Source organism: Amphiura filiformis, chromosome 9, assembly GCF_039555335.1.
Source record: "Amphiura filiformis chromosome 9, Afil_fr2py, whole genome shotgun sequence".
Classification (NCBI taxonomy): domain Eukaryota; kingdom Metazoa; phylum Echinodermata; class Ophiuroidea; order Amphilepidida; family Amphiuridae; genus Amphiura; species Amphiura filiformis.
Genome location: NC_092636.1, coordinates 39,401,938 through 39,414,159, shown reverse-complemented (window position 1 = coordinate 39,414,159; position 12,222 = coordinate 39,401,938).

Here is a 12,222-nt window from a genome sequence, read left to right as displayed (position 1 = left end):
AATTCTATACATTCACAACCAGAACTCTTTAAGGGTGGGGTATGAGCGTTTGGACAGTATTTATTTTGGGACATTAGATTTAGAGCACATCAGAAATATCGAATTGCATTCTGAATCTGAAGAATGTCATTCTGATATCAAATAATTTTGATTTTTTGAAATTCGGTCAAATTCTATACATTCACAAACCAGAACTCTTTAAACAGACTGAGAGAGGATGAGAAAATAAATAATGGTCAAGTGTTTTGAATAACTCTAGCCAGGCAGGCCTAGCCAAGTATCTGGCAATGAGGAAGCACAGTAAATCAGGTTTAAGTCAAACCTCCTCTTACAGGAAGTTTTCAATCATGATGATATAAAAACATCACTCTTTGGTGAAAAATATGCCAACAAATATTTGGCCCATGCTTCTCACTAAAAATTAACAAAAATTTCATCATTGCATATGTGCAATGTCGGCTTCCACCATCCCACAAATCCACAGGCGGTACATTTATACATGTACAGCTACTTTTGATCTTCAAATAATGCAATAATGAGAGATCTACATTATGTGGATATAAGTGGGGATATTCGGGGGGGGGGGGGGCCTCCCCAGGGGACATTCATAGTTCATATTGCTTTTATTTTAAGCTCAAAGTGCTTATTCATAGTGATTTTAAAGCATGGGGCCACAAAGCATTTTTTTATAGTGTTTTAAAGCGGACACCAGGGTGATTTTCCCTACATGTATGGTCTGACCTTAGCGCCTGGTTCTTGTGAAATTTTCATATTGTGACTTGAAACAATAGAGCACCGTAGCCCCTCCTTTATTTGGCTCCTAATACAAGTACACAGTATCAAATATTGCAGAGCTTGGATACCCATGTGCAGATCGCTGATAGCCATCACCCCCCTCCCTCCAACATGGCACATACGCATACCTTTCTTCACATAAGCTGTAGTCAAAATAATTAATAGACACTCCTCTGACTGTCTCAATCGTTTAGTTTCTTTTCCTCGCTTATTGGAGTGAGTTCAAAACGGAACCCTTCGCTCAGCTACATCACAATCTGTGCCAAGATTTTTGTTCTCAAATTCTAATCCACGGATCTAGTTAAATATCATTTTACATGTAGGCCTAGGCATGTATAAATAAAGTAGTTCCGCCACTATTTTTACTCATGGATTAATTTAAGGCAGACAACTCAATTCATCACTAATAAATTTGGAAAACATTTACTAACCTGGATTACTACATAATTTGTATACATTTTATTTGTAGCCAAATTGGAAAGCTCCCAAAATAAAACGGGTAAATACCAGCTTTCTGTGATGAATCATGACTGAAATCTATGTACTTGAATGTACATGTAGTGCTATAGAATAAAGTTCTTTAGTTTAAACTTTAAGTAATGATCGCATTCAAAATAGGATTGATATTGTTAACTCTTATGTAAACTACATAATACAAAATGTAGTATGTTTCTGGAGGGTTAAAAACACACACCATCACCAAAAGCTTTCCTCTAGTATTAGTAGTACAGTCATTTGAATACTTCAATTTATTTACAGAACAGTCTTGGCTAATGCATTGGATCTTGAACATGTCTGGAACACTCACACTTGATGTTGCAACTCAAACAATAGAATTCATTAGATGCTACATGGGTTAAAAATAACTCTTGGAACAGAATTCAACAGACACATTGTATACTTCCCACATCATAGACACTTTACCATTTGAGACTATTTGAAAAGCAAAGAAGATGATGATGGAATCAATTTGAAAATTTATCTTGACAAAACAAATGAAAGAGGGGTTTCGCTAAAGAGACTGAAAAGGTTTGCACCATTGTAAGTGATGTGTCTGGTCATCTTCATATTAGTGATCATGCAAGGATAAAACTTCTTGATGATAAGACATGATTATCATCAAAAACATGTCAAGTTTGGTGGGGATGCTGTATTGACAACCCCCTCCTTTGATGGTTGACAGAATACATACCACACTGGTGCAGACGGGATGCCCCCTCCCCCAATTTCCAAAGGCCAAACAGGTCCACTTTGCGAGCGTTGCAGGTTTGTCATGCTTTTTTTTCTGCCAAAAAAGGTACAAATTTGCCCATTTGTGAGCGTAGTGAGTGAAAATATTAAGTTCTTTATATTTGGGAAAAGGTTCATTTTATCTGTCTCCAAATAAATCCTGGGTATATGCCCCTGACAGAACACCACACTCTCAAGTTCAGGACAATAATGTGCCTAATGCGGTGTTTAATCAGACTCATGTACTACCAAATGATTGTTGGAAATTTTGCCCAGTATGCCCTTTGTATATTTCCACTGAAATTTTGGGGTGTACTACTTGGTATGTTGATAAATTTCTATAGCCATTAAGGTGGGTCAGTGCACTTTGACAACAAAATACATGTGTACTGGTCAGCATAATGGATTCAAGGCAAGGGTCCAAAGGTTTAGGTCTATCTGCATCCAAAAATTTTTTATCAAAGTGATACTGAACTACTGATGATCATATTTTATGGTCAGATACTAAAATTTATATTAAGCAGTATTCTGTTCTAGATGAAAGAATGAAAGTTCATATGTTTGTTTGTTTTACAAATATTTTGATATCAGGGAATTTATCTGCCAATAGACATGATCATGGAATATTATGCTTGTGCATGTACATTGTATGTACACGGAAATAGCATGAGAACAAATCACATGTGGATTTAAGGTCTCTGGTTAGCATCATTTACCTTGGTGTGCAATTTTTATCAGACGTATATTTTTAATGAAAATATTGCTTTAACCCTAACACCCATAAATACCACAAAATACTATGATGAAAACCACTGCGCATGCATGAATCCCAGGGTCTGCGATGACGCAATTACATGTACCCTACAGTGTAAGTGTTAAATGCTCACGGAATTGCTGCCCGGGGCAGCGTTACCCGTGTAGCTACCGGTCTGTGATCGTGTGCTTGGCGTCAAAGGTTCAAATCCCGGGGGTGCCAAGTGACTTATTTTTCTTTTTCGTATCTTCTTTAACTTCCGATATCAAAAAGCAGGGTTTGGTGTTAGGGTTAAAGTAACCTTAACCAGAAGAAATATGAGACAAAATCCCTGCCTTAACCATCAGGGCCGGGGCGAATACATCTTACTTCCGGGTTCAAAATGGCAGTTGATGTAAACAGCTAGCACACATTCAGAGCAATTGACCTTTTTGGTAAATCCCATAATTCCATGCGATTAGACATGTGATGTCGTCATTTGACGTCACGCAGATGTGCACATCATTTAGCGAACATCTTTCCTGCACATTGAAAGTCGGCGTGATGTCAAATCTCAGGTCTAACATCTCGGTCTAACCGCAAGGAATTATGGGATTTACTGAAAAGGTCAATTACCCATATATCCATAGTACAGTATAGCAAAACAGTATCACTACAAAATTATATTAATTTGCATGAATCCTAATGCCCCAGGTGCTTTTTGATGAGGGGGAGCGAGAGAAGGAAGAAAGAAAGAAGAAGTGGTGTGTTTTTGAACCATGGACCCCTCGGATGCCAGACATGCACAGAGGGATAGCTTGCCATAGGTCTCTACCTTGGCCAGCCAAGCTTTTCGTGCCCACAGGGGTAGCGCTAGAACTAAACACTCCAGTGTCTGCAGGGACCCTGAACTTGCAGAAAATTAAAAAGTAGGGGGTCCGGAGTAGAGTTTGGTGAGTCCGAGTTGCACAAATGCAGCATGTCTGCAATAGCACTAGTTGAAAAACTGGTGGGTCTGCAGGGACCCCTGAACTTGCAGAAAATTTAAAAACAGTGGGTCCGAACTTTATTTTGGTGGGTCCGGGACCCAAAAAAACAACCTAGCGCTACCCCTGCATGCCCATATGTGTGTTCGCATTATGATGCAATCGCTTGCGGGTATTAAAAAATTGAATTTATACCCCTTCAGCAAAATGCTTTAAAAAAACCTGTTTAGCATGAATATTCCTTTAAAAGGCTTATAAACTTTTTTTTTTTTTTTTTAAATTCCAATCCATGACTCGCTTTATGTAACTGTCACAATAAGTGACTCTGTCTGCCAAGATTATTTACAGAATAAAAGATAGGATTTCAGGAATATGTACAGGGTAGTGCATATTGCGTAATCATGAGAACCACTGACGTGCTGTATTGCAAAATCATTTAGGCTGTGCCATTGCCTACCAAAAATGATGTCGCATTCAGTATTTCTATTTACAGATAACACATGAGCTTATTGGATTAAAATCGCAACCTTGTTACTCATCCCTTGGTTAAGGTATTCTAGTGATAAGATATGCTTATAGAGTGCCGATGTACCGGGTTCGATTCCCAGTCTGGTTAATTTTGTAAACTAACAAGTTTCTACAGTTCTTTTTTTCAAGTAGGAAAAAAATGCTCCTCTTTCCATCCAATTGCATAAATAGGTACCAGTATTATACCACTGAGGAGGTAAACCAGACTGGTTGTGATGAAAGAGCCAAATCCCCAATTCAAGGAAAACTAGATGGGCACTTGCGCCTGTGAGCATTGCTCTAGTCTAGCACACCCTTACCAATACCCAGCCTTCCACTTATATGCATCACATGTAGGTACATGTCAGTACTATGCATCAGCTATGAGTAGAGGAAGCGTGTAATGTATAGCTAGCATTAGCTGCATATTTAAGAAATGGGGAAAATTAATGATTTTTCTGGGAGACAATAAGGCTGCGTGTATTCTGTCTACAAATTTACATATCTGAAGTAGGCAGCTTTCCTTTGCATTGAAATCAAATTAAATGCGTCACAATTTCGAAGATCTCTTTCATGCTTGGTAAGCGGAACTATTTTGATGTACAGTAGCTTGCTAGCTAGCTCACAAATGTCACAATAGAAATTAGATGAGAGAGAGAGAGCATGTCAAATCAGGGTGCTGTGGTAATAATAATAGCTAGATGGGATTGGCACGGGCTCCGTAAACCCTAGATGAGATAGATTCAACCTGTTTTTCTGAGAAGACATTTATTAGTGTGCTGTTTACTATTTTCGCAACAAATAATTTCACACATATACATGTGTACCGTCAGAACCGTCAGAAGCGGGGCGGGGGATGCCATGGCCGCCCACTTTTTTGAGAAATTTGTTATGTTTTTCTTTATATCTTTATTTCAATTTGGGCATAAATTTGTATTTTGGCACCCCACATTTGTGATGGCAGCCCCACATTTTTTAACCTTACTGACCCTGTGTACCGTATTTAGAATTATTAAATAAAGAAAGACCATGATTGCGACTAGGAAAAACCTATTTGGGTTAGCTTATTACTTCTGTGTTTCATCCCGGAGGGCACTTGACAATACAGGACACGAAAACATATGCCAGTTACATGTAACACATCTTGTGGTTTGGGCATTTAAGTATTTCATACTTTTAAATTTGAAATCAAGACACATTATATACACTAAGCTTGGTATTCTCGGGCGGGTTTTCGGGTACCTGACCGAGATTTCACTACCCGGGTAAGAGAGTCAGCATCGGTTTACCGGAAATGAAAAACACCAGACAAATAAAAAACAATTGAATTTGTATCCATTTTGAAATCATTGAACACAAATTATCACTTTACATATTAAAAACACAAAGAATTTCACCCGCCTGAAAAATGTGTTGGGTACCCGGCTACAAAATTACCCGAGAATGCCAATAATTATAGGCTGCCTATCCACAGGGTTGGATCCAGGCAAGCTCACTCCCCCCCCCCCTTCCACAACTAAAAAGGTCCAAATATGGGAGACACCGAGAAAAATAGACAAACTAAAAAGGTCCACTTTTTGGTGGTTATAAGGTTCATGATTTGACATACTGGAGGGCTGAAGTTGGCCGATTATACCCAGAAATACCCTCTGGACCTCTCTGATCTATACCTCAGATCTATAAGTGTACATCAGAAATTTAAATGAAATAATTATAGCCAAAATAAGATTTTTAGGGAAGAACAAAGAATTAGGCAAAAGCAGACTAATTTTTGCTCCACACGTGACTCATCTACATGTATTTGATGGCATCATAAATATTGATTTCACAAATTCTGCAGTGTCTGCAAATGATTCCTCAAATCTCTTGTCATATTTCAATATCAAGACAAGTCATAATAAAGTAGAGGAATATTCCGCTAGCTAGATGTAGATGAAGCAGTTAGATATATAGATGTACATGTAGCTAGCACCGACTGGTACGCTGCATCACTGCCTGCTCCTCATATCTTAACAGTCAGATGAACACTAAACCAGCACTATGAAGACATTGCTCTCAATCACATGTTACATGTACGAAGGAATCCCAACAGGAATTGACTTATTCATCAAAATATAATGATTTGACAGACAGTTGGAATGTATCTATTGATAGCAATTATCATAATGTATCATCCTGTACCATTGCAGACTGTACCAATGTTTAAAGATTTCAAAATCAAAAATTCTTACAATTAAAAACCAAGGACGGTTTACATCACATGCTAAATCAAGATCAACAAGTTTGCCTGTTTAATTTTGGTTAGACCAGCTGTTGAGATTCACTACTTGGCCACCAGTTTTCATCCTATATATTTTTTTTTGGTTGCTTTGGTCATTTTTTTCAATGTGTAGCATTATGGGTGAGACCCTGACAGGGTACTCAGTACAAATGACCATGTGGGATGTGTCACATTTTCTGCCATTTAGTATCTAGGGCCCAATTTTGTAGACCAATTTTGGTATACAAAAGCTGAACTTTCACTCCATCACTTTCGCATTTAAAGTGATTCAAAAATTTACATGTTTGACACTTAACTTCTAAAACATTGTCCAAAAGGACAAAAAGGACAATGTCAAGTAGTAAAAGGTCATTCAAGTAGTAAAAGTACATCAGTCATTCATCAGTATCAAACCCCTGATGACACATGACAGAGGTCAGTATGATTACTCTGAAATTATTCAGGCACACTTGAGCATGCAATGCTTACGATTCATTTTCCTGCAAAATTGATAGAGTATTAATTCAGCTTTTTCATACCTCTTCACAAATAATCTGTGGCACAGACATCATTCAAGATATTTAATAGGTAGACCCAAACATTAACCTGTACAAAAAGTTCAAATCATAATATATAACTAATACTCCAGCTATCTACATGCAACAAACTTTACTACTTACGTGCACCAAGAAGCATCGGCGTTTGGTTGCTACGATTCTCCTTCATCACATACTTGTCTCCCAAAAACTGTGCCGTCTTCTCCGATACGTGCACCGTTCCCGGCTCACCAGAAGCTTCCATCTTGTTGGCAATATTAACATCCCCAGACCACACATCAAACTTGAACCTCGGCTGCCCATCACTCCATAAAGTACAGTTCCCGTATGGATACCCACGCATATTCACATTCTCATGCATTTCTTCACAGAATTCCTTGATAGATTCCACCATGCTCAGACCCATTTCCACGCAGCAAATAGCGTGGTCTTCTTGTTCCTTTGGACATCCAGACACGCAGTAGTAGCAGTCTCCAAGCGAGCAGATCTTCTCGCATCTAGTTTTCGCGCACAGGAGGTCAAATCGTCCGAATAAGTTGTTCAGAAGAAAAACCAATCGATCCGCTTCTTTGTTAGCGCTCATGCGAGTAAAACCAGCTATGTCTGCAAACAAAATGCTCACATTTTCCATTCTATTCATGTAAAATGGGCGAAATGGCCTATGCACTCCTCTGGGAACCATTGGATCATTTTCTTCCTTGCTCAAGAGCTCTTCCGCAACTACAGCAGGCATAAGATGACAAATCGCCGTCATCTTAAGCTCCTTCTCGTTCTGATGTTGCTTGCGTGCCACTAACGCTTGGCGATCTTCATGAACGTGCTACTGCTACTGAACCTGCTGCATGAAGAATATATGGATTCCCATCAGATGAACGCATATGTGCAGAAATATTTTGGTTGTGACCATTTCTCCTAATCTTGCGGGCTCCAAGTTGTACCGACAAAAGTACAATGTTTCATAGGCCACCGAGAACAAAGACATGAGTACTACAGTTGGTAAGAATGGCAGAGGAATCACAGTGTACATCATGAGTATTGTCTCTACACACACAGCAAATGTGGCAACAACGCTCATGCTTTGCGCTGTACATTGTGGATTATACGCAAATGTAGCTAGCACAAGTCCCGCCAGCACACATGCTAATACAAAGTGCGTTTTGAACACTAATTTTTGATAGAATTTAGTCCGTGTGAATAAAATAAGTAGTATACAGAGTATGATTAGTGCCCTAAACCGACAAAATAGCCCCACCAGTTCTGGCATCCTTCCGAACTGCTACTGGTTCCTACAAGTACAGCTAGATATATCATCCATACGATGCACGCTAAAATGATGTAGCACAAAGCGTAGCGAAATCGCCGTCGTATTTGCGGCAATGAGCTTCTTTTGAATTCTTTTTCGATGAGTGAGGAGTCAAATTTGGGATTCCACCAACTGCCCGATGCTCTGTCAAACAGTTTTGGGCAGCAGCGCCTTCCTCTGCGACTGTCACTTGAACTACCCGATTGTTTCCTATCGGACACAACGCGTACCTCGACTGCGTTATCATCAGCCGCATCCTTGTTAAACCGCACCTCAGTACTGGTTGGGGTTGTGGCACTATCAGCCATGTTGTCGACACTAGGTATCTCAACGTGAATCTGATAAAAGAAAATAATGGAGTATGCCATTAGCACAATAAAATCAAATTTGTCAATTAAGGAGACACCGACTTTACCTTCTTAAATGGTCAAATTGTCATTTTAAGAAGGTAAAGTCCATGCCTGTGGTTATAGGTTGGAATGCGCATCTCTCGCTTTGAAGTGACTTGGGGATTTTTACCGCACATCAAGTTGCTACGATGCGACTCGCACCCACAACCTTGTGATTATAAGCCCAATCACTTTAAATGCAAGGCTACCCCTTTAAAAGTATACAAACTAGCAAATAATCAATATGAGCAAAAATCTAAGAAAACAATGACATTTACATGAACAGTCTTACATTATGATCAAATAGCAGATACATGGCAGTATGAATGTCAATTGGAACATGGGTATTTAATTTGGTCAAATCACAATATGATGCGCCTCCAGCAGTTGCTTGGGAGATGCCAAAGTATGCAGTGCATCATGGGAAAATATTGACATCCTAAGCCCGCCAGTAATACAAAATACAGCACAATATGTCATTGTGTATTTAAATGTCAATGATGTTACTTGCGAACGCACACTAAAACAGCAATTTGTAATGCAATTAAAGAATCCATCTTCTATCTATTGATTCTATAGAATCATTTGTAAAGCTGTTTCAACATTATTAATATCCCACTCATGGCTTGAACGGCGATGTCAACCCTAGGTTAAAAATTGGACTGGCAAGAGCAACCCCTGGTGGCGCATTTTATTGTGAATCGTGAGAATGTTATGATGTTCCTTTCAGAGAAAGGCAGTACGAGACAGTTACACTGTTTTTACCTAGATCTAAGACTTAACTGTCTTGTGCAAAAAATAATAAGAAATTAGTATCACATAATATGGATGCATGACAGAGGCATATAAAACAGCCCATAAAGAAATCATGATATATACCAGTTTGGACTAGTTTTATTATGGATTGTAATGTCAAATTAAATTATATGCAGACAAATCCAAAATTCTACTCATGATATAATGACTGTTTGGAATGCTGAAAGTGAAACTGAAAATGGTAAAATGCATCTAATATCCTCTCATACCCTGGCTGGCTCATTGCATGTATGTATGAACTCCATCATCTATGAATGAAATTTACACAATCAACTCAAAAGACAAACTATTATTCATCTAAATTTAAAGATATGAAATGAAAAACTTTTTGCAGTAGTGCTGAAGATGCTGAATTTCAATGTTTAATTGTTTTTGTTTTGAAAATATCCCATTATTCAAATATTACAATACTGATTACTCCCTATGTAAGGTTGAAATATTACTGTTGTTACTTTTGTTGTTTTTCTAATTGTATTTCTTTCCATTATCTGTGCAAATACAATTACTGCAGTAGAAAACATGCTTTAATGAAACTGTATTTTAACAAGTCTCCTAGTTGATATTGTTCCAACATATATGGTTCAAACTTACACATTTGGCATTCAGTTCTTTCTACATAAGTTTACTGAATGAGACAGTATTCATTTGCTATTCTGCATACATTGTAACCCGGGGCCAGAGGTGGGGATGTTGTATTTCAAGTTGGATATCATGCTCTAAACAGGTCTTTTCCTCTGCATGAAAAAACAAGTATTTTGCTGTATGGGCGTGGCAAATCAAATAAATTACTATTTTCATACTGTAATCATACAGGTTTGTATGTATAGACAAATCCAACGAGCCAAGTCATGGTCAGGATTTGGTCCGCCATTACTGGGTCCCCGCAGCACCAAACTGGTGTTTTAACTGCCCAATTGGGTGGATTAAAGCCGCTTAAAATCGATGTTAGATTCTATTGTGTTGTAAACTGTCATCATTCTTTTGTCTATGTGTAACACGGTGATAGAATACAGTTTAAAATCCCCTCCAAGGCCTCATCATTTCCCATTTTAGGTGAGATGGAGCCGACAAAGACCCAGCTATGGCTGCCATTGAGGTGTAGGAATGTGTGAAATTGGATTTGTCTGTAATGGAAAAAAATATCCTGTTTTACATCTGTTAATTCCCTTCACATATAGTACAAAAATGTATATACCCTACATTAAAAAGCCATAATTTTTCTAAATCGTAAATTCCGGTTTCTCATTTGGACATGATTTCAATACAATACAATACAATACAAGGTCTTATGATAAAAGAAATAATATCAGTACTTCTCACTACACCTTTGTAGCACCAACAAATCATTATAAATGGTCTTCACACTGGACATTTATTACATCTTATTGCAACCTTTCAGTTTTACTATGTACACAATATAGCATTTCTGGATCACTACACTTGTCAAACACTATCCTGCAATACCATCAGGCCAGAATAAAACATGTGCAATTCTATGGAAATCTGTCAGTTTGTATCTTGGAAAGCAAACTTTGCCTCTTAAGGGGGTCCTACACCCCTGGCCAATTTTGTGCCTATTTTTGCATGTTTCTCAAAAATTATAGTGCATTGGTGACAAGTAAGATATGTATATTATATAGGGGCAAGGACTAACAACTACTGCACTGAAAATTCAGCAACTCAAGGCAAGTAGTATTGATTTATTGATCAAATACTGGTTTCCCTCATTTTGACTGTAACTCCACAACTGTTGTCTCTGCTGAAATAAAATTTCCAGTGCAGTAGTTGTAGTCCTTGCCCTATAATATACATATCTTACTTGTCACCAATGCGCTATGATTTTTGAGAAAATGCAAAAAATAGGTACAAAATTGACAGGTGTAATACCCTTAATGCCAATATGTCCAGGAGAAGGGAGCTTTCTGGATTCTCAGCCATTTCAGACCCCCCCAGGGTAGTGCTCAATTTTGGTTTGGGTAAGAGGATCTGAAAGTGTCAAGTGGACCCATTTTTCAAGAAATTTTGATCCATCGATATACCAAAAGTCAAAAACTTTTTGCCAAATATATTGTTAATTTCAGAGACTTTGGCTACAAATAAAGGCAAAATTTTAATATTGAAAAAAACATTTTATTTTATTTTATTTTTTCAGTGCTACAAAGCCTACAAACGGAATTTGCACTTATAGAACAATTAATCAATGAATAATATTTTGGTGACAGTGGAAGTCAACTAATTAATTATTTTCTACCCAATTGGGTGAGTTCAAGCCCGGGTTCAAGTTTGTTGCCAAAATGCACTCATATTTGGAACATTGGGTGCATTTAGTGTAATGTAAATCATTAAAGTTTGGGCCACTTGAGAGCCGATATGCCATGGCTTGGACCTGGGAACTTTTGGCAACACTGATTTCATCCCTGGCCATTGATTGAAACAGCATCATTCCTGTTCCCACTGCCTTAATTAAATAGATCTATCAACCCGGTCTATCAAACAAACAAGGGACACCCACTTGAGAAACAATTCCATTTGGTCCAGTATTTGCAAAACATCAATAGCCATTTAGGTCACACTTGATGCATAACATAGTGAACATGTACATACATTACATAGTTATGTTGTGCAAATTACACCAGTTTAGGAAAA